Source organism: Pristiophorus japonicus, chromosome 3 (assembly GCF_044704955.1).
Source record: "Pristiophorus japonicus isolate sPriJap1 chromosome 3, sPriJap1.hap1, whole genome shotgun sequence".
Taxonomy (NCBI): domain Eukaryota; kingdom Metazoa; phylum Chordata; class Chondrichthyes; family Pristiophoridae; genus Pristiophorus; species Pristiophorus japonicus.
In genome coordinates, this window is record NC_091979.1 from 313,947,461 (window position 1) to 313,968,754 (window position 21,294).

Genomic DNA, 21,294 nt, shown 5'->3' on the forward strand with positions numbered 1-21,294 from the left:
TTGAGCAGGAACAAAACCATGACGACAAATTTATAAACTGACAAAAACTTCCAATTAGATAAATCTGCTGTTGGTGACAAGACTGCAAAAAATAAGTAGTTTTAACTTCGACCGTAATTCTGTTTCTTTTTCCACAGATGGTGCCTGATTTGCTGAGTATTTGCAGCATTTTCTGCTTTTATTTCAATTTTAACTTCCAAGTTTACATTTATTTTTATTTCTGGTTTCCCTGCTGTAATGTTATGCAATACCCAAGCAATCTAAACCAGTCAACTCCACAACCTGCATCAGCAAGCAGAAGGATTGATCAAGAGGTCAAACAGATTACACAATTTTTTTTCCGTTCTCTATCTGAAACCAGGGCTCTTGCCTCCATTCCTGGGTTCCATTGATTGATCAGGATTCCTTCAAACATACTAAAGTATTTATTATAGGTTCAAACATGTTGCATGTTAGCTATGATTAACCTTAGCTATGATTAACCTAGAGAACAAGTGCTAGGCAAACTTATGGGACTAAAGATGGACAAGTCCCCTGGACCTGATGGCCTGCATCCTATGATCTTGAGAAGTGGCTGCAGAGATAGTGGATGCATTGGTTGTAATCCAGCAAAATTCTCTGGATTCTGGACAGGTCCCAGCGAATTAGAAAACCTCAAATGTAACACACCTATTTGAGAGAGGAGGCAGACAGAAAGCAGGAAACCATAGACTAGTTAGCCTAACATCTGTCATTGGGAAAATGCTGGAATCCATTATTAAGGAAGTAGTAGCAGGACATTTAGAAAAGCATAATACAGTCAAGCAGAGTCAGCATGGTTTTATGAAAGGGAAATCATGTTTGACAAATTTGCTGGAGTTCTATGAGGGTAACAAGCAGAGTGGATTAGGGGAACCAGTAGATGTCGTGTATTTGGATTTACAGAAGGAATTCAATAAGGTGCCATATAAAAGGTTACTGCACAAGATAAAAGCTCACAGGGTTGGGGGTAATATATTAGCATGGATAGAGGATTGACTAACTAATAGAAAACAGAGTCGGAATAAATGGGTCATTCTCAGGTTGGCAAACTGGAACTAGTGGGGTGTCACAGGGATCAGTGCTGGGGCCTCAACTATTTACAATCTATATTCATGACTTGGATGAACAGACCGAGTGTAATGTAGCCAAATTTGCTTATGATACACAGCAAATTGTGAGGATGCAGCAGAGAATCTGAAAAAGGGATATAGATAAAGTGAGTGGGCAAAGATTTGGCAGACGAAGTATAATGTGGGAAAATGTGAGGTTATCCATTTGGTTGGAAAAAAAAAATCAAATTATTTAAATGGGGTGAGATTACAAAATGCTGCAGTACAGAGCATCTGGGAGTCCTTGTACACGAAACACAAAAAGTGTGCATGCAGGTACAGCAAGTAAGTAGGAAGGCAAATGGAATATTGGCCTTTATTGCAAGGGGGGGGTCATGTATAAAAGTAGGGAAGTCTAGCTACAACTGTATACAGTGTTGGTGAGCCCACACCTGGAGTACTGCGTAGTTTTGGTCTCCTTATTTAAAGGAGGGATATACTTGCATTGGAGGCAGTTCAGAGAAGGTTCTCGAGGTTGATTCCTGAGATGAAATGGTTGTCTTATGAAGAAAGGTTGAGCAAGTTGGGCCTATACTCATTGGAGTTTAGAAGAATGAGAGGTAATCTTATTGAAACGTATAAGATTCTGAGGGGGCTTGACAGGGTAGATGCAGAGAGGATGCTTTCCCTCGTGGGGGAATCTAAAACTAGGGGACAGTGTCAGAATAAGGGGTCGACAGTTAAAATGGAAATGAGGAAGAAAAAAAACTATATAGATATTTTGGCTTCCATTGTTTCAGACTAGTCATGAGGACTAACCAGAGTTCCCCATATCCTACAAAGAATGCACACTTGCCATGATACATAGGTAAAATTTACAGCATGTCCAGGAAACTAACAAAGGGGCCCTTTTCAGATCATCTCAGCTACTGGTTGTTTTATCCCATGCTTTCACTGATGTTAAGAAAAAGACTAACCAATATCCTGGAGTACAGAACCTTGTGGACTTTTTAAAAATGTAATTCAAAAGAAACTACTTAACTAAACATATTTGAAAAAATAAAATCACACAAAATGCTTGTATTTGAATTGAGTGGTGCAGCCAATCTCTCAGCATATGGCTGGGAGGTTTAACTAAGTGGCAAGGGAGTGGAGTTTATGGCAGGACTGAAAACTTGTACAGGCGCAGCATCTAAAATCCCTAACCCTCGGGACAGAGGCCGTTCCGGGGTTTTTCTGGACTTACAACCGTGTTTCTGACGTCACTAATCCGGAAACACACGAGCTCAGGTTCAGGTATTTCCGGATTTCGGAACATCAGAAAGACAGGGGGACGGGGAGAGGGCCCCGCTGAGGATGTGGTCGGGCCGGCCGGCCCCACGGTATTGGCAGCGGTGGCGGGGCAAGCAGCAGTGAGGCCCCGATGTCAGCGGGTCCCAATTCCAGAACATTCTACGTATCCTGGACGACCCTGCCATCGATCGTTCCGAGTCCAGATTCCTGAACTCTGGATTTTCGACACTGCACCTGTACCATGCAAGCGCAAGTTACACTGACTTGATCATGGACGAGGATGCCTTGGTCAACTACGAAGAGATTGCAATCAGAGATTATCAATGCTTTCAAGGTACTACTGATGACACACACCAAATTATATGCAAGTGAAGAATACATAATGGAGGAAAATTGTGGTCGGGGACTTCCTTCGGACAAACACCTCTGACCCGAAAAAAATCTATGAAAATACCTGGTGGTCCCGAAGGAACGTAGGATTCGGTTGGAGGCCTTCATTCACTGTGCCGTGTACAGGAACATGCCTTCCAGGTACGTATTCATATCCTGGAATCACATGGGCCTGGACCAATCACTATAGAGTATTCTCATTGATAATAATGGGAACTCTGTACAAGCTCCCATTAATATCAATGAGAATACCCCTCTAAAACAAGAAACGCAATACAATAAATAAAAAACACCCCACATATTTAAAATTTATTGAAATTGAATGTAATTAAATGTTTTAGAAAAAATGATTTTTTTTTAATATGTTTTAATAGGGTTAAAAATAAACTTACCTTAATGGACAGGTTTTTAATATAAAAAAAAAGAGTGATTAATAGAAGAATGAAATATATTTAAAAGTAGGCTATACGCCTGCTTTTACCAGGCTTAAGAGTTTGAAGGACATTTGCTGGGCAAGAGTTGGGCAACATTACAACAATGACTACACTCCAAATGTACTTCATTGGCTGTAAAGTGCTTTGAGACGTCCGGTGGTCATGAAAGGCACCATTTTAATGCAAGTCTTACTTTCAAATAGCCCAATCTCAGCCCCACGGATGTCCTTCCTGTGGGGATGCGTTTGATCTGTCAAAAGAGAACCAGCATTTGAGGCCTCACCGGGTGCATCCGCATCTGTGCGCACCCGGCAAGGCCGCAATTTTCGTCCTCATTTTTTGGAAAGGCAGATCATCTTTGCTATCTTTGTGGGAAAGCAGCATCATCTCAAGAGGGCACACAACATTTCCTGGATGCAAGGGTTTCCAAGATTAGAATGCTTAGCCAATGGTACCCAAGTGCCAAGAGCACAGAGCCAAAATACCCAAATGTGCCAAAGGGAGCCCTCCTTGTACCCAGTTATACAACAGGATTTCTATTATGTCAGACATCAAACAGGGCGACAGGTGCTGCATGCATCTGTCAGTTAGCCACAGACTTGTTCTGTGCCTTCACATTGGCTATCTTTTCACCTCATTTTTTTCCCCCCAGTACTACTTCCCCTCCCCTGCCCCCAGCCTTGGCAAAGGCTGAAATATATTTAAATTCAGCAACATTGTATGAAGTGATCAGTCATCGTGGTGAGCTTGACCAATCAGAACAGCTCCAGGCCAGAAGAAATAACCAATAACAAGCAGCTCCAATAAGCAAAGGGAAAGCAGTATCCAATCGCGCTCTGGCCAGAGAGCAGGGGCGGTGCTGTGACTGTGGATCCCACTTTCACTGTGCTACTAATAGTGACAAACATTTCAACCTTGAAATTATGCCCTGAAACACTAGAAAATTCTCTTCCTGAACACAAACACAGAAGAAATAGGAGCAGGAGTAAGCCATTCAGTCCCTCAAACCTACTCCGCCATTCAATATCATGGCTGATCTTCGACCTCAACTCCACTTTCCTGAACTATCCCCATAAAATCCAAAAATCTATCGAAGACTGAGCTATCACAGCTCTCTGGGGTAGAGAATTCCAAACATTCACCACCCTCAGTGAAATAATTTCTCCTCATCTCAGTCTTAAATGGCCAACCCCTTATTCTGAGACTGTGACCCCTGGTTCTAGACTCCCCAACTAGAGGAAACATCCTCCCTACATCTACCATGTTAAGCCCTCAAAAAATGTTGTATGTTTTAATGAGATTCTCTCTCATTCTTCTAAACTCGAGAGAATATAGGCCTCGTCTGCTCAATCTCTCCTCATCGAACAATCCCCGCTCCCCCCCCCCCATCCCAGATATATAGACCCACAGTTACTTTTGCTAATCTTTTCCTTTTTACATACCTATAGAATCTTTTACAATTTTTTTTTCTCTCACTAGTTTACTCATTCTATTTTCCCTTTCCAAATCAATTTCTTGGTCTTCCTTTGCTAAATTCTAATTCTCAGGCTTACGACTCTTTTTGGCAACATTATAAGCCTCTCATCTGTCACCATTCAGATAATAGAAACATAGAAAATAGGTGCAGGAGTAGGCCATTCGGCCCTTCGAGCCTGCACCACTATCCAATAAGATCACAGCTGATCATTCACCTCAGTACCCCTTTCCTTCTTTCTCTCCATACCCCTTGATCCCTTTAGCCATCAGGGCCATATCTAACTCCCTCTTGAATATATCTAACGAACTGGCATCAACAACTCTCTGCGGTAGAGAATTCCAGAGGTTAACAACTCTGAGTGAAGAAGTTTCTCCTCATCTTGGTCCTAAATGGCTTACCCCTTTCTCCTTCGACTGTGACCCCTGGTTCTGGACTTCCCCAACATCGGGAACATTCTTCCTGCATCTAACCTGTCCAGTCCCGTCAGAATTTTATATGTTTCTATGAGATCCCCTCTCATCCTTCTAAACTCCAGTGAATACAGGCCCAGTTGATCCAGTCTCTCCTCATAAGTCAGTCCCGCTATCCCGGGAATCAATCTGGTGAACCTTCGCTGCACTCCCTCCATAGCAAGAACTTCCTTCCTCAGATTAGGAGACCAAAATTGAACACAATATTCCAGGTGAGGCCTCACCAAGGCTCTATACAACTGCATTAAGACCTCATTGCTCCTCTACTCAAATCCCCTTGCTATGAAGGCCAACATGTCATTTGCCTTCTTCACCGCCTGCTGTACCTGCATGCCAACTTTCAATGACTGATGTACCATGACAACCAGGTCTCGTTGCACCTCCCCTTTTCCTAATCTGCCGCCATTCAGATAATATTCTGCCTTCATGTTTTTGCCACCAAAGTGGATAACCTCAGTTATCCACATTGTACTGCATCTGCCATGCATTTGCCCACTCACCAAACCTGTCCAAGTCACCCTGCAGCCTCTTAGCATCCTCCTCACAGCTCACACCGCTACCCAGTTTAGTGTCGTCTGCAAACATGGAGATATTACATTCAATTCCTTCATCTAAAATCATTGATTTATATTGTAAATAGCTGGAGTCCCAGCACTAAGCCCTGCGGCACCCCACTAGTCACTGCCTGCCATTCTGAGAAGGACCCGTTTATCCCTACTCTCTGCTTCCTGTCTGCTAACCAGTTCTCTATGCACGTCAATACATTACCCCCAATACCATGTGTTTTAATTTTGCACACTAATCTCTTGTGTGGGGCCTGGTCAAAAACCTTTTGAAAGTCCAAATGCACCACATCCACAAGTTCTCCCTATTCACTCTACTAGTTACATCCTCAAAAAATTCTAGAAGGTTTGTCAAGCATGATTTCCCCTTCATAAATCCATGCTGACTTGGACCGATCCTGTCACTGCTTTCCAAATGCGCTGCTATTACATCTTTAATAATTGATTCCAACATTTTCCCACTACTGATGTCAGGCTAACTGGTCTATAATTCCCCGTTCGCTCTCTCCCTCCTTTTTTAAAAAGTGGTGTTACATTAGCTACCCTCCAGTCCATAGGAACTGAACCAGAGTCGATAGACTGTTGGAAAATGATCACCAATGCATCCACTATTCCAAGGGTCACTTCCTTAAGTACTCTGGGATGCAGACTATCAGGCCCTGGGGATTTAGCGGCCTTCAATTCCATCAATTTCCCGAACACAATTTCTTGACTAATAAGGATTTCCTTCAGTTCCTCCTTCTCGCTAGACCCTCGGTCTCCTAGTATTTCCAGAAGGTTATATGTGTCTTCCTTCGTGAAGACAGAAGCAAAGTATTTGTTCAATTGGTCTGCCATTTCTTTGTTCCCCATTAAAAATTCACCTGATTCTGACTGCAAGGGACCTATATTTGTCTTCACTAATCTTTTTCTCTTCACATATCTATAGAAGCTTTTGCAGTCAGTTTTTGTGTTCCCAGCAAGCTTCCTCTCATATTCTACTTTCCCCCTCCTAATTAAACCTGTTGTCCTCCTCTACTGAATTTTAAATTTCTCCCGGTCCTCAGGTTTGCTACTTTTTCTGGCCAATTTATATGCCTCTTCCTTGGATTTAACACTATTCCTAATTTCCCTTGTTAGCCACGGTTAAGCCACCTTCCCAGTTTTATTTTTACTCCTGACATGGATGTACAATTGTTGAAGTTCATCCATGTGATCTTTAAATGTTTGCCATTGCCTATCCACCATCACCCTTTAAGTATCATTCGGCAGTCTATTCTAGCCAATTCACGTCTCATACTATCGAAGTTACCTTTCCTTAAGTTCAGGACCCTAGTCTCTGAATTAACTGTCACTCTCCATCTTAATAAAGAATTCTACCATATTATAGTCACTCTCCCGCAAGGGGCCTTGCACAACAAGATTACTAATTAGTCCTTTCTCATTACACATCACCCAGTCTTGGATGGCCAGCCCTCGAGTTGGTTCCTCGAATATGGGTCGAGAAAACCATCCCTTATACACTCCTCCACCGTATTGCTAACAGTTTGGTTAGCCCAATCTATATGTAGATTAAAGTTGCCCGTGATTACTGCTGTACCTTTATTGCACTCATCCCTAATTTCTTGTTTAGAAACATAGAAACATAGAAAATAGGTGCAGGAGTAGGCCATTCGGCCCTTCTAGCCTGCACCGCCATTCAATGAGTTCATGGCTGAACATTCAACTTCAGTACCCCATTCCTGCTTTCTCGCCATACCCCTTGATCCCCCTAGCAGTAAGGACCTCATCTAACTCCTTTTTGAATATATTTAGTTTGATGCTGTCCCCAACCTCACTACTACTGTTTGGTGGTCTGTACACAACTCCCACTAGCGTTTTCTGCCCTTTGGTATTCCGCAGCTCTACCCAGATTCCACATCATCCAAGCTAATGTCCTATTGCGTTAATTTCCTCTTTAACCAGCAACGCTACCCCACCTCCTTTTCCTTTCTGTCTATCCTTCCTGAATGTTGAAGACCCCTGGATGTTGATTTCCCAGCCTTGGTCACCCTGGAGCCATGTCTCTGTAATCCCAATTATATCATATTCGTTAATAGCTGCCTGCACAGTTAATTCGTCCACCTTATTACGAATACTTCTCGCAGTTAATTTGTCCACCTTATTACAAATACTCCAAGTCAATTCCAGTGAATATAAGCCTAGCCAAATTGAACGTAATATGGCCAAGTTTGCAAATGACACTAAGCTGGCTGGCAGTGTGAGCTGTGAGGAGGTGCTAAGAGGCTGCAGGGTGACTTGGACAGGTTAGGTGAGTGGGCAAATGCATGGCAGATGCAGTATAATGTGGATACGTGTGAGGTTATCCACTTTTTTGGCAAAAACAAAAAGGCAGATTATCTGAATAGTGACAGATTAGGAAAAGGGGAGGTGAAACGAGACCTGGGTGTCACGGTACATCAGTCATTGAAAGTAGGCATGCAAGTACAGCAGTCAGTTAAGAAAGCAAATGGTATGTTGGCCTTCATAGCAAGAGGATTTGAGTTTAGGAGCAGAGAGGTCTTGTTGCAGTTGTACAGGGCCTTGGTGAGGCCACACCTTGAGTACTGTGTGCAGTTTTGGTCTGCTAATCTGAGGAAGGACATTCTTGCTATTGAGCGACTGCAGCGAAGGTTCAACAGACTGATTCCCGGGATGGCAGGATTGACATAAGAAAGAAAGACTGGATCGACTAAGCTTATATTCACTGGAATTTAGAATAATAGAGGGGGGGTCTCATCGAAGCATATAAAATTCTGATGGGATTGGACAGGTTAGATGCAGGAATAATGGTCACGGTGTTGGGGGAAGTCCAGAACCAGGGGTCACAGTCTAAGACTAAGGGGTAAAGCCATATAGGACCGAGATGAGGAGAAATGTTTTCACCCAGAGAATTGTGAACCTATGGAATTCTCTACCACGGAAAGTTGTTGAGTCCAGTTCGTTGGATATATTCAAAAGGGAGTTAGATGTGGCCCTTACGGCTAAAGGGATTAAGGGGTATGGAGAGAAGGCAGGAGTGAGGTACTGAAGTTGCATGATCATATTGAATGGTGGTGCAGGCTCGAAGGGTCAAATGGCCTGCTCCTGCACCTATTTTCTATGTTTCCTTTGATCTAATACCATCTTTAAGTTCTCTTGTTAGCCACGGTTAGACCACTTTTCCTGTGGGTTTTGTGTGTCTTAAAGGAATGTATATTTGTTGTAAATTATGAATTAATTCTTTAAATGCTAGCCATTGCTTGTTTATTATAACTTTTAATGAGGTTTCCCAATCTACCTTAGCCAACTCATCCCTTAAAACTTGGTAGTATATATTTGTTTGATTTAAGATCCTAGTTTTGGATTTAACAAAATCACTTTCAAACACAATATAAAATTCTATCATATTATGGTCACTCTTCCCTAAAGGCCCCTTTACGACAAGGTTATTAATTAACCCTCTCGCATTGCACAATACTAGATCTAAAATAGCCTGTTCCCTAGTTCGTTCAATATACTGATCTAGAAAATTATCTTGCATACATTCAATGAATTCGTCCTCCACTATTGCTACAAGTTTGGTTTTCCCAGTATATGTAGATTAAAGTCCATGATTACTGTATTACCCTTGTTACATGTGCCTCTAATTTCCTGATTTATACTCTGCCCTATGTTACATCTACTGTTTTGAAGCCAAGAAACAAGTCCCACCAATGTTTTCTGCCTCTTGCTGTTTCTTAGCTCCACCCAACTGATTCTTCTACTTGATTTTCAGAGCCAAGATACTTTCTCTACTGTCTTTATCCCATCCTATCAGGACTACACCTCCTCTTTTTCCATTTTGCCTATCTCTTCTAAGTATTAAGTAAACCGCTTCACTTCACCACCTATCCCTGCAGACAAATGTTTCTTCTCACTACAGCAAAACTTCTCTCACCAAGTCACAAGTTACCCAATCCAGTTTCTCTACTTCCTGTTGATTCTACTTCCACTTGAAGATCTTTATTACATAAACTGCTACATAAATTTGTTGCTTGAAGATGGTCACATGAATTAAATGGCTGTACATCAACACTTGTTGAATGTCAATAATTTAGTTATGTAAAATATGCTCAAGGATATTTTATCCAGATTAACAACATAGTCATCTTGCAAGCGTCAGTGGAGTGAGTGAGCAAACGTAAATCTGCAATCACAAAAAGCACAGCACAGAGTTTCACCTGCATCACTATCATACAACTAAACCTCGTGCCCAGAGAAAGAAAATGGAGCATAATTTATTGTTAATTCAAACACAAGCATACTGCCATAATTACTGGAAAATACTGTGCAAATTGATGTTAACAAATATGATGTGATTGGGATTACGGAGACGTGGCTCCAGGATGATCAGGGCTGGGAACTCAACATCCAGGGGTATTCAACATTCAGGAAGGATAGAATAAAAGGAAAAGGAGGTGGGGTAGCATTGCTGGTTAAAGAGGAGATTAATGCAATAGTTAGGAAAGACATTAGCTTGGATGATGTGGAATCTATATGGGTAGAGCTGCAGAACACTAAAGGGCAAAAATCGTTAGTGGGAGTTGTGTACAGACCTCCAAACAGTAGTAGTGATGTTGGGGAGGGCATCAAACAGGAAATTAGGAGTGCATGCAATAAAGGTGCAGCAGTTATAATGGGTGACTTTAATATGCACATAGATTGGGCTAGCCAAACTGGAAGCAATACGGTGGAGGAGGATTTCCTGGAATGCATAAGGGATGGTTTTCTAGACCAATATGTCGAGGAACCAACAAGGGGGGAGGCCATCTTAGACTGGGTGTTGTGTAATGAGAGAGGATTAATTAGCAATCTCATTGTGCGAGGCCCCTTGGGGAAGAGTGACCATAATATGGTGGAATTCTGCATTAGGATGGAGAATGAAACAGTTAATTCAGAGACCATGGTCCAGAACTTAAAGAAGGCTAACTTTGAAGGTATGAGGCATGAATTGGCTAAGATAGATTGGCTAATGATACTGAAGGGGTTGACTGTGGATGGGCAATGGCAGACATTTAGAGACAGCATGGATGAATTACAACAATTGTACATTCCTGTCTGGCGTAAAAATAAAAAAGGGAAGGTGGCTCAACCGTGGCTATCAAGGGAAATCAGGGATAGTATTAAAGCCAAGGAAATGGCATACAAATTGGCCAGAAATAGCAGCGAACCTGGGGACTGGGAGAAATTTAGAACTCAGCAGAGGAGGACAAAGGGTTTGATTAGGGCAGGGAAAATGGAGTACGAGAAGAAGCTTGCAGGGAACATTAAGGCGGATTGCAAAAGTTTCTATAGGTATGTAAAGAGAAAAAGGTTAGTAAAGACAAACGTAGGTCCCCTGCAGTCAGAGTCAGGGGAAGTCATAACGGGGAACAAAGAAATGGCAGACCAATTGAACAAGTACTTTGGTTCAGTATTCACTAAGGAGGACACAAACAACCTTCCGGATATAAAAGAGGTCAGAGGGTCTAGTAAGGAGGAGGAACTGAGGGAAATCTTTATTAGTCGGGAAATTGTGTTGGGGAAATTGATGGGATTGAAGGCCGATAAATCCCCAGGGCCTGATGGACTGCATCCCAGAGTACTTAAGGTGGCGGCCTTGGAAATAGCGGATGCATTGACAGTCATTTTCCAACATTCCATTGACTCTGGATCAGTTCCTATCGAGTGGAGGGTAGCCAATGTAACCCCACTTTTTAAAAAAGGAGGGAGAGAGAAAGCAGGGAATTATAGACCGGTCAGCCTGACCTCAGTAGTGGGTAAAATGATGGAATCAATTATTAAGGATGTCATAGCAGCGCATTTGGAAAATGGTGACATGATAGGTCCAAGTCAGCATGGATTTGTGAAAGGGAGATCATGCTTGACAAATCTTCTGGAATTTTTTGAGGATGTTTCCAATAAAGTGGACAAAGGAGTACCAGTTGATGTGGTATATTTGGACTTTCAGAAGGCTTTCGACAAGGTCCCACACAGGAGATTAATGTGCAAAGTTAAAGCACATGGGATTGGGGGTAGTGTGCTGACGTGGAGTGAGAACTGGTTGTCAGACAGGAAGCAAAGAGTAGGAGTAAATGGGTACTTTTCAGAATGGCAGGCAGTGACTAGTGGGGTACCGCAGGGTTCTGTGCTGGGGCCCCAGCTGTTTACATTGTACATTAATGATTTAGACGAGGGGATTAAATGTAGTATCTCCAAATTTGCGGATGACACTAAGTTGGGTGGCAGTGTGAGCTGCGAGGAGGATGCTATGAGGCTGCAGAGTGACTTGGATAGGTTAGGTGAGTGGGCAAATGCGTGGCAGATGAAGTATAATGTGGATAAATGTGAGGTTATCCACTTTGGTGGTAAAAACAGAGAGACAGACTATTATCTGAATGGTGACAGATTAGGAAAAGGGAAGGTGCAACGAGACCTGGGTGTCATGGTACATCGGTCATTGAAGGTTGGCATGCAGGTACAGCAGGCGGTTAAGGAAGCAAATAGCATGTTGGCCTTCATAGCGAGGGGATTTGAGTACAGGGGCAGGGAGGTGTTGCTACAGTTGTACAGGGCCTTGGTGAGGCCACACCTGGAGTATTGTGTACAGTTTTGGTCTCCTAACTTGAGGAAGGACATTCTTGCTATTGAGGGAGTGCAGCGAAGATTCACCAGACTGATTCCCGGGATGGTGGGACTGACCCATCAAGAAAGACTGGATCAACTGGGCTTGTATTCACTGGAGTTCAGAAGAGTGAGGGGACCTCATAGAAACGTTTAAAATTGGACAGGTTGGATGCAGGAAGAATGTTCCCAATGTTGGGGAAGTCCAGAACCAGGGGTCACAGTCTAAGGATAAGGGGTAAGCCATTTCGGACCGAGATGAGGAGAAACTTCTTCACCCAGAGAGTGGTGAACCGGTGGAATTCTCTACCACAGAAAGTAGTTGAGGCCAAGTCACTAAATATATTCAAAAGGGAGTTAGATGAAGTCCTTACTACTCGGGGGATCAAGGGGTATGGCGTGAAAGCAGGAAGGGGGTACTGAAGTTTCATGTTCAGCCATGAACTCATTGAATGGCGGTGCAGGCTAGAAGGGCTGAATGGCCTGCTCCTGCACCTATTTTCTATGTTTCTATGTAATTTAACTGCCATAGTACAAATCATCAGAAGGGACTGGAAAGGCAGATACAGCTCCATGTTACTCAGCACATCAGCTGCAACTTGCTTCCACACAAACATTTTACTGGGTAGATGAGGTCGACTTTTGATCGATATTCAGCGGTCGTTTCTTTTTTTATAAAATCGGCCAGGAAGTTGGTCATAACGGGGGTGGAAGTGCGGCGATAAGTGCTGGTGAGGGGTGGAAGTGGAGGTGGGATGAATTCTCCACCGCTGTCACTCAGCAGCAGAGCGGTGGTGACTTCATTGCACGTCTGCATCACAACGTATCTCCCCTCCTTTAAAGGGGACCGAATCTGTGATTATTTAGGATTGGCCACTGGGCCACCAGGGAGGGTTTCGACTGGGCCAGCGACTTGGCATCCAAGAGGAAGTGCCACCGGACGAACCAGGGGGCACAATAGTCTGGCCGACATGAAAGTCAGCTGGCAAAAAAAATTAAATGGCGACCAGGACATTGTGCGACGGCCATTAAAGGCAAGGGCCCAGTCAGGGCAGATAGAGGGAATGAAAGGTCACAGACAGAAAAAGCTGTTGGGGGGCACTGCTCGGCAGGCATAAGATTTTTCAGACTGAATTTCGAGGGAGGTGGGGGGGGGCCTTGGCGGTGCGCACACCGATGACTCACTCATGGTCACCCGGCAGCAGCGGAGCAGAAATAGGAACCGCCAGAAACCCCCTCCCACCCCGCTGAATTTGGCTGGCAGCGGCCATTTGCTTCCACCGCCTGGCCGCCAACGGGCCTTATTGGGGAGCTGAATTTTGGCCGTATAGAAACCCAAAAAAGTACAAAACTTCTTCACTAGATGGACTGGACAATACCATGGGCAAGAAAGAGAAAATTAGTCCTTTTAAGAAATGATACAATTTTTTCCCCTTTTCATCATTTTTCTCCCTTCCCCCCCCTTGTTGAATTACACTTGTCAATCACGTGTAATACAGGGACAATCTCCGAAATCCGGAAACCTCGGGACCGAGGCCATTCCGGTTTTCCCGAAAACAAAATCAGACGTCCCGAACCCAGAAACCCCTGGGCAGAGTTTCGGGTAGTTCCAGATTTCGGAGACAGCGACAGCAGTTGTGGATGATTTAAATCCCGATACCATCAGGGACAGAAGCTGTTGGTGATTCAAAATCAGATAATGACAGGGACAGCTGCTGCAGGGGTGTTTTATTATGCTTAACCTTGTTTTCGATTACTACTGCTCTGTATTGACCACACGGGCACCTGGTGTAATCTGGCAGGACTGCATTCAGGGCTGAAACCAGATCAGACACGCAGGGCTAAAATTGGAACTCCAAATTTCCGACGCTCTACCTGTACCATGGCCATTATTCATAAACACAGGCATCATAAAGCCCAATTCTATTCTCTCCTGAGCTCCACACACACACAGGTGATCCAGGTGTGGGAACTCTGGCTGATTTTCCCTTCCATAAATCACAGTCCTGAGGCCAACTTTAATGTCCCTAATGTTGCCCTCGATAAGATCGCTAATACAGACGAGGGACTGAACAAAGGACCCCAATGGTGTGGAAGACTGCTATGTAAATGGATCATTTTTGCAGTTCCATCAAGGAAACTGTGCTGCAACTCAAATTAAATCAAAAGAAAGAACTCATGAAATAAATGTAGCAAAAAAAAAAGTGTACAGCTTCACCTATAGAGTTATGGGTAGAGAAAATACTTAATTTTCCATTTTAAAGAAAGATTTGCATAAATTTTTGTAGTTCAGAAGTGCATTCATAAAAGGTTAACATTACAATGCTGATAAATCTGAAGCCAATCTGAATTTTATTGCGGCTTCAAGTGCTTTGTTTATTGCAAACTGTCAAAGTACCTTCAGATTTGTTCAAAGAAACTATTCCCTTATTGGGGATGTATTTTTAGTTCAAAAATACTGAAATCAAGTCCCAGGAGTTAAATATCTGTATCTTATGATCCTGTTTAATTGAGGGCCAAAGAATTTTAAAATGGTGATTTTCCACCCACCTATATGCAATGTAAAAGTGACAGTATAACTCAGGAATTGGAGTGGGAATTGGGACTTCCCAGTGCATTAATGCTGGAGAGTTTCAGTAGATCATTTCACACCTTTGGGCAAGAAATAGTTAAATCACAGACTTCACCAGATCTCTTAACTTGGATTCATTAATTCATTGTTCACATATTAGGTGCCCATTAAACAGAGGTTACCTTTAAAAAGAGAAAATAAAATCACAATTTCTGGATAATCGGTGCTATACTTACTGATATGGGAAGACAAAATTATGTACACATATCCATTATAAAAGAACATTATGAAAGAACTACTATGCACAGCATCGTTGTCCATAAGCAGAAAGATCATAGAAATAACAGCAAGATCAACTCCTAGTTGAGATTTGCATTTATAGTGCCAGGATTATCCACTATGAATATTTTATTGACACTAGCATGGCACAGAACCAAACTGAGGGGCAAGTAATATAGACAATGCTCCAAGGGGGTCACAAAGATTAACTTCAGGGATTGCCATGAAGTGGAGCTACAAAAATAAGATAAAGTAACCTCTAATCAAATTCTACCTATTCCAGGAACAAGTCGAATAATTAGCACAAACAGGACAATTTCAGAATAGGACCACTGAATTTCTACTTTTATTAAAACTTTTCTTGGCACAGTCAAACATTGAAGCATGCAGACCAAATAAAAATTAGTGAACAAAAGGCAAGTTCATCCAGGAATCTATCCACAATTTTGCACGATGAATGCAAGCACCAGCATGAGGCAGGCTCACTTAGGATAATAGGTGTCATGCTGTGCTAATTTGGTGAAGTTGTGACCCAAATCCTCACCTCCATTGATTCAATGCATTCATCCTCTCGATCGCTAGTTTCATCCACCCATTTGTCACCTCCCATATTGTCTGTTGATTCTGATTGCCACTTTACATTTTTTTTAATGCTTGCATACATGCAAAATATGTTACATGCATTCTGTATGAAATGAGTTCTTTAAGCAAAAGGAAACCAATACTATTAGTAGAACTGCCAACAGTATAAAATAGGACAGCTCCACTCTCACCACTCATGCAGATTCAATTGCTGAGACCAGATTACAGCATTAGGTCTCAGCTTAAATGACTGTTACGTTGTCCCAAGGACAGAACGATAAAGCTGATCCTCATCCCAGGCAGGGAGATGGATAATTATTTTCAGGGTTTAATCTACCTTCCTGAAACGCATCTCATGTCACAGTCTTTAAAATTAAAGGCATTCGCTTCCCCACCACACACCACCCCCAGTTTTTTCAGCTTTTAGAATGCATTTATTCTGGCCATACTTAAAACATTTCTGTACCAATATAACCTCTACAGAATAAAAACAAAATTTGTCTCAAGTTCACAATCTTTCAAAATGACTTTTCTCTCCACCTGTAAGCACTTTTAATGGACATAGTTGCCACTTTTCAGTAGTTTACAGCTATTTTTAATACTGTCCAAGAACAATTACAGCTGTAATTATGATCCCCTTAAACTGTTGAGGATTTCTTGGTGAAATTAAAAGGAATGTTGGTGCTAGAAATTAGAACATTAAGGAATCACAACAACTTGCATTTATATAGCGCCTTAAGACATCCTAAGGCACCGAGCACACAAGTTATTCGGACATGGCAAAGTGATAGGAATGTCTAAAGAGAAGGGAGTGTTTTAAAGGAGGAGAGCATGGTAGAGAGGCAGAGAAGTTTAGAGAGGGAATTCCAGAGCTCAATGCCTAGGCCAATGATGGAGAGATGAAAATCGAGGATGTGCAAGAGGCCAGAATTGGAGGAGTGCAGACATTTCAGAGGGTTGTATGGCTGGAAGAGGTTACAGGGATAGGGAGGGTTAAGACTATGGAGGGATTTAAAAACAAGGATGAGAATTTATTTTTGAAAATCGAAATTGAGGCGTTGCCAGACCAGGAGACAATTTAAAACAGGGAACAAAGGAGTGATGGTAAACAGGACTTTATGCGAGGTAGAATACGGACAGCACTGTGCGATGAGCTCAAGTTTATGGAGGATGCAAAATGGGAGGCCGGCCAGGAAAAGTATTGGAATGGTCAAGGTAAAAGAGACACAGATGAGTGTTTCAGCAACAGATGAGCTGAGACAAGGGTGGAAACAGGTGATGTTAGAGGTGGAAGTTTGTAGTCTTGTGATGGAGAGGATATGGGATCGATAGCTCATCTCAGGATCAAATAGGATGCAAGGTTGTGAATAATCTGGTTCAGCCTCAGACAGTGGTCAGGAAGAGGGATAGATTAGATGGCTTGGGAACGATGTTTGTAGTTGGGAATGATGACAATGACTTCTATTCACAGGTTAGATACACGAGTTATTCTATTGTGCAAGCATTTTTTTATGCCACATCTATACTCATTTGTACAAATGCAATGGAAAATCTCTGCACAGATCAAAATCAACTCTGTCTACACTGACTTTAAGACCTACTAAAAGTGGTGGTACTGCACTGGAATATTATGTCAAACATCATTACACCACAAATCCAATGTGCATCACAGCATGATATGCACTGGAGCTCCATTATAATTAGCAGATATTATCCCTTGGTCAAAAGGCACTTCATCAGTGCATAAAGTTAGGCTATGTTGGCCATGAACATGGAATATTACCATTTCTTCCCAAACTTGGCAAGCCACTGTGCATTTGCAGACACATGCTTTGTTGCATAAGTAACTGTTTACATATAAATACAGTGGTGCTCTAATTCTTGGACAAACCCAGAGACAGTCAGTGCTACGGAGTTAAAACAAGGATACAAGATTGAGTACAGCTCTCCCCCAATACACTTAATCTGAAAGAATTTACTTCATCATTTCCATTCTCCCACTAGAAATCACAGTATCATGCAATTATATAATGCCATTAACATAGAAAATTGTCTCAAAGCACTTCACAGAAGTATAATCAAACAATAATTGACACCCAAAGAAGCATACATTAGAAGGGCGGAGGTCACTAGATGCTTGGTCAGAGGTAGGTTTTTAAAGGGGGGTCTTAAAGGAGGAGAGGGGGCGGCGGTGGGGGAAGAGGTTTAGGGACAAATTCCAGACCATAAAGCCTAGACGGAATGGCCACCAATGGTGAGGCAAAGAAAGTAGAGGTGCACAAGAGACCAGGGTTGGAGGAACAGTTCTCAGATGGTCGTAGGGCTGGAGGAAGTTAGAGATAGGAAGGAACAAGGCCATGAAAGAAAGACTTTCTTTCATGCAAGTCATTAAATGTAAGACTTACATGAAGAATTTTGAACACGAAGATGAGAATTTTAAAATTGAAGGCATGGGAGGAACGGGGACTAAAGTAGGTCAGCGAGCACTGGGATGATGAGCGAGTGGGACTTGATGCAGGATAGGATAAGCCAGCCGAGTTCTGAATGAGCCGAAGTTTATGGAAGCAAGGCTAGCCACAAGGTTATGAATGAAAGTGCTTAATTAACCAACAAACAGGCATTTTCAGCTATAAACTTGAAACCTCTCACATTGGATCATGCTTTACTAATTTTGTCAAATTAGTTATGCCACATAGTGGTTCAACATGAGTTTGCACCAGCAATGCTGCCACATAGTGCATTCCTGATCTGAGCAATCAAGGTGTGCCTCATATGGTTAGAGAGAAAGAAAATAATCACCTGTTGGGATCAATGCAGGTCACACACATACTTGGATCAAGCAGTATTAGCAGAGGCCTAGGAACCCATCAGAAGCAACTAAATGAAAAAGGATATAAAAACAAAAGAAAATTGTGTCCTGTAGCCAGCTTAATATTAATTTATCACAGTTTCTACAGTGGTAATTATAATGTCCGTTATAATGCATGTGAAATGTGAAGTAGTCAGATCTTTTGATTCCATTATTTGTATATTTTTTTTAAATATGGTCTTTTATCACAGGTATGAAGTATGTCTCATATGCCACACAAGCAGAGGCCGAAAAGTTACACCTAGTGACCAGCCGCCTTTAATTAAATCAATATTTGTCTCCATCTTTAGTCCTTCATGTTACTCTCATCTTTATTACCAGTTAAAGGAACACTCGAAAATGAGCCCACAATGTTCTTTTCTGACTACCTTTAAATCTCAGTTTGAGGGAGTGTAAAAAGAAAAAAAAAGTTAACAAATTTTTTAACAAGATGGCAGCTCCAATCAGTAGGTAGTTCCAAAAAAAAATGGAGCAGCACCGAAATTAGACATTATGTGCAAACTTTGTCCCCCAGAAGCCCATGCCATTTGTATCCTTCCATGACCACTAGATAGGCTTGTGAACTGAGGTTCAACAGGATATAGTTTCATAAACATTTGAAAAATAGCAAAAATGACATGTCCAACTGGGAGGCAAAGTGTCAGCCTGGCACTGACACACCTGGCACCCTCAAGAAAAATGTCTGTAGAAGAATTAACACAAGTTACATACAGATAAGGAGCACTAGGATCTTACCATGGGACATGCCTCTAAAAGGTCCAAGTTACTCAGGATTTATTATGTTTCATCCTTATAAAATATACACTACTGTACAATAACTTTCAATTACAAAATCACACCAAGTTAGGAGTTTGAATGCACCATAATTTCAAAAGCAGATGCCTATTGATTTTGTATAAATTCATCCAAAATTTAATAATTCCCCCAGTGATTCCAGTTAGTCAAATGCACATTCCTCAAGGAACAGGCTAGCTGTTTCCTGCACAATTTTCAATCAAAAATATTACAGCATCACTGAGCCTTTATGTTCATCCATTTTTAATACATTTTCTCCACACACTTCCCAGCCATGAAGTAACCTTCATGTTTCTACTGCCAAGAGGTTAGCAACCATGGGCAATGTGGATAACCTTTCCGGTGCATACGTGTTCACCTTCCTTCAACTACAGGAACTCATTATATGCAAAACTGACAGGAGCCAGTGATAGAAGTTCTCTACTTTTCTATCCATCACACCCCACCACAAAATAGGTTTTCCCAATGAAGAAGCCTAATGTGACCATGATCAAAGGACATAATTATCACTATACACTTCACATTGAACCAAATACTTGTCCTATAGTACACTGCACAAAATGCTCTCCATTTTCACGGTCAAGTAACAAGACAAACTACAGCTGACTTAATCAAAGTGTCAAATAATTTCAAAAGTATCAGACTTAACCGCGTGCAAAGAGGAAACTTGAAACTTAAACACTTAAAACTTCTACTTTATATATTGATCGGGTGTATTGTTCTTAAGAACTCATATCGTCTCCTATTTCAACAATGACAGCATGGCAAATATTACACCGCGGTAAAATGAACAGCTGCTGGGCCACAAAAAAACCTCAGCAATGAACCACACCCACGTCACGGGTCCGACTACAAGTCCCTGTTTCCGCAAAAGCAACAGACGCAAGTTTACAATTTAAAAAAAATGCAACTTGTAAGCAAAAGTGCGAACACATCCAAGCAGGTTTTATGTAAACTGTACACCCACCGGCTAAAACACAGCATGTTTACACGTACAATCCAGCACAACATTTGCGATTTTACCGCTCTTCAGTAACCGAAGGACACCCTGTGGTATTGGGTTTTGCCCTGGATAATTTCCTCATTAGCAGAACGTTTATAGTTGTACAACCAATGCATTGCATCAGGGCGGAGATTAAATCTGTTGATATCGACTCGCAAATCCACAAAGTAACACGTATGCCGACTTCAGTGCAAGAGCTCAAAATGGTTTTCCAAGTACATCCCCTGTAACGTTCAGGCGTGGACTGGCATAGATGGATAAGACTTCTTTCTCAGTGAAGGCAACCAGTTCTCAATACCATTGCGCACTTACACAGTGGGTCCCATCCAGAAATACACCTTCAAGGGATCTTTATTATTCATTGTGTGGGTAAACCACCTCTTGTAGGAAGGTCATTGACCCGAAACGTTAACTCTGCTTTCTCTGCACAGATGCTGCCCGACATGCTGAGATTTCCAGCATTTCTGTGTTTACTCTTGTAATATATCCACACACGGCTGCCCCTGCATTAACTCTTGGTGTGCACAGCCCCACTCGAGTTTTATTGAGTGAGTCTGGCACGCTATAGCTTCTTTGCCGATGGAAAACTAAAAAAAATGAAGACGCCAAGTTCAGGAGCTCCTGCAGAAACTTAGCCGCTCGGGGCTTTTTTTTTATACAAACAGTTTTTATTGACCCACACCACCCTGAATAAATTCCGAGTGTTGACTCCATCCTCGCCCCGTGGGCCTATACCTCAGGAGCAGTCCAGGAGGCGCTGGGTGAGGGAGGCGAGGAGGAAGGAGAGGAGGGGAGAGGAGGGGAGGGGAGGGGGGGGAGGGGAGGGGAGGGGGGGGAGGGGAGGGGGGAGGGGAG

At 42.3% G+C, this 21,294-nt stretch overlaps 1 protein-coding gene across 2 annotated transcripts in view; it reads right to left on the reverse strand.

Annotated features, from left to right (window-relative positions):
- sgms1b (sphingomyelin synthase 1b) overlaps positions 1–20,890 on the reverse strand; it is a 163,056-nt gene extending 142,166 nt beyond the window's left edge. For both annotated transcript variants that reach the window (XM_070876884.1, XM_070876881.1), the window contains exon 1: positions 20,404–20,890. The gene's annotated coding sequence lies outside the window, so the exon portion shown is untranslated. The remainder of the gene's footprint in view (positions 1–20,403) is intronic.
- Positions 20,891–21,294: the final 404 nt, after the last annotated feature.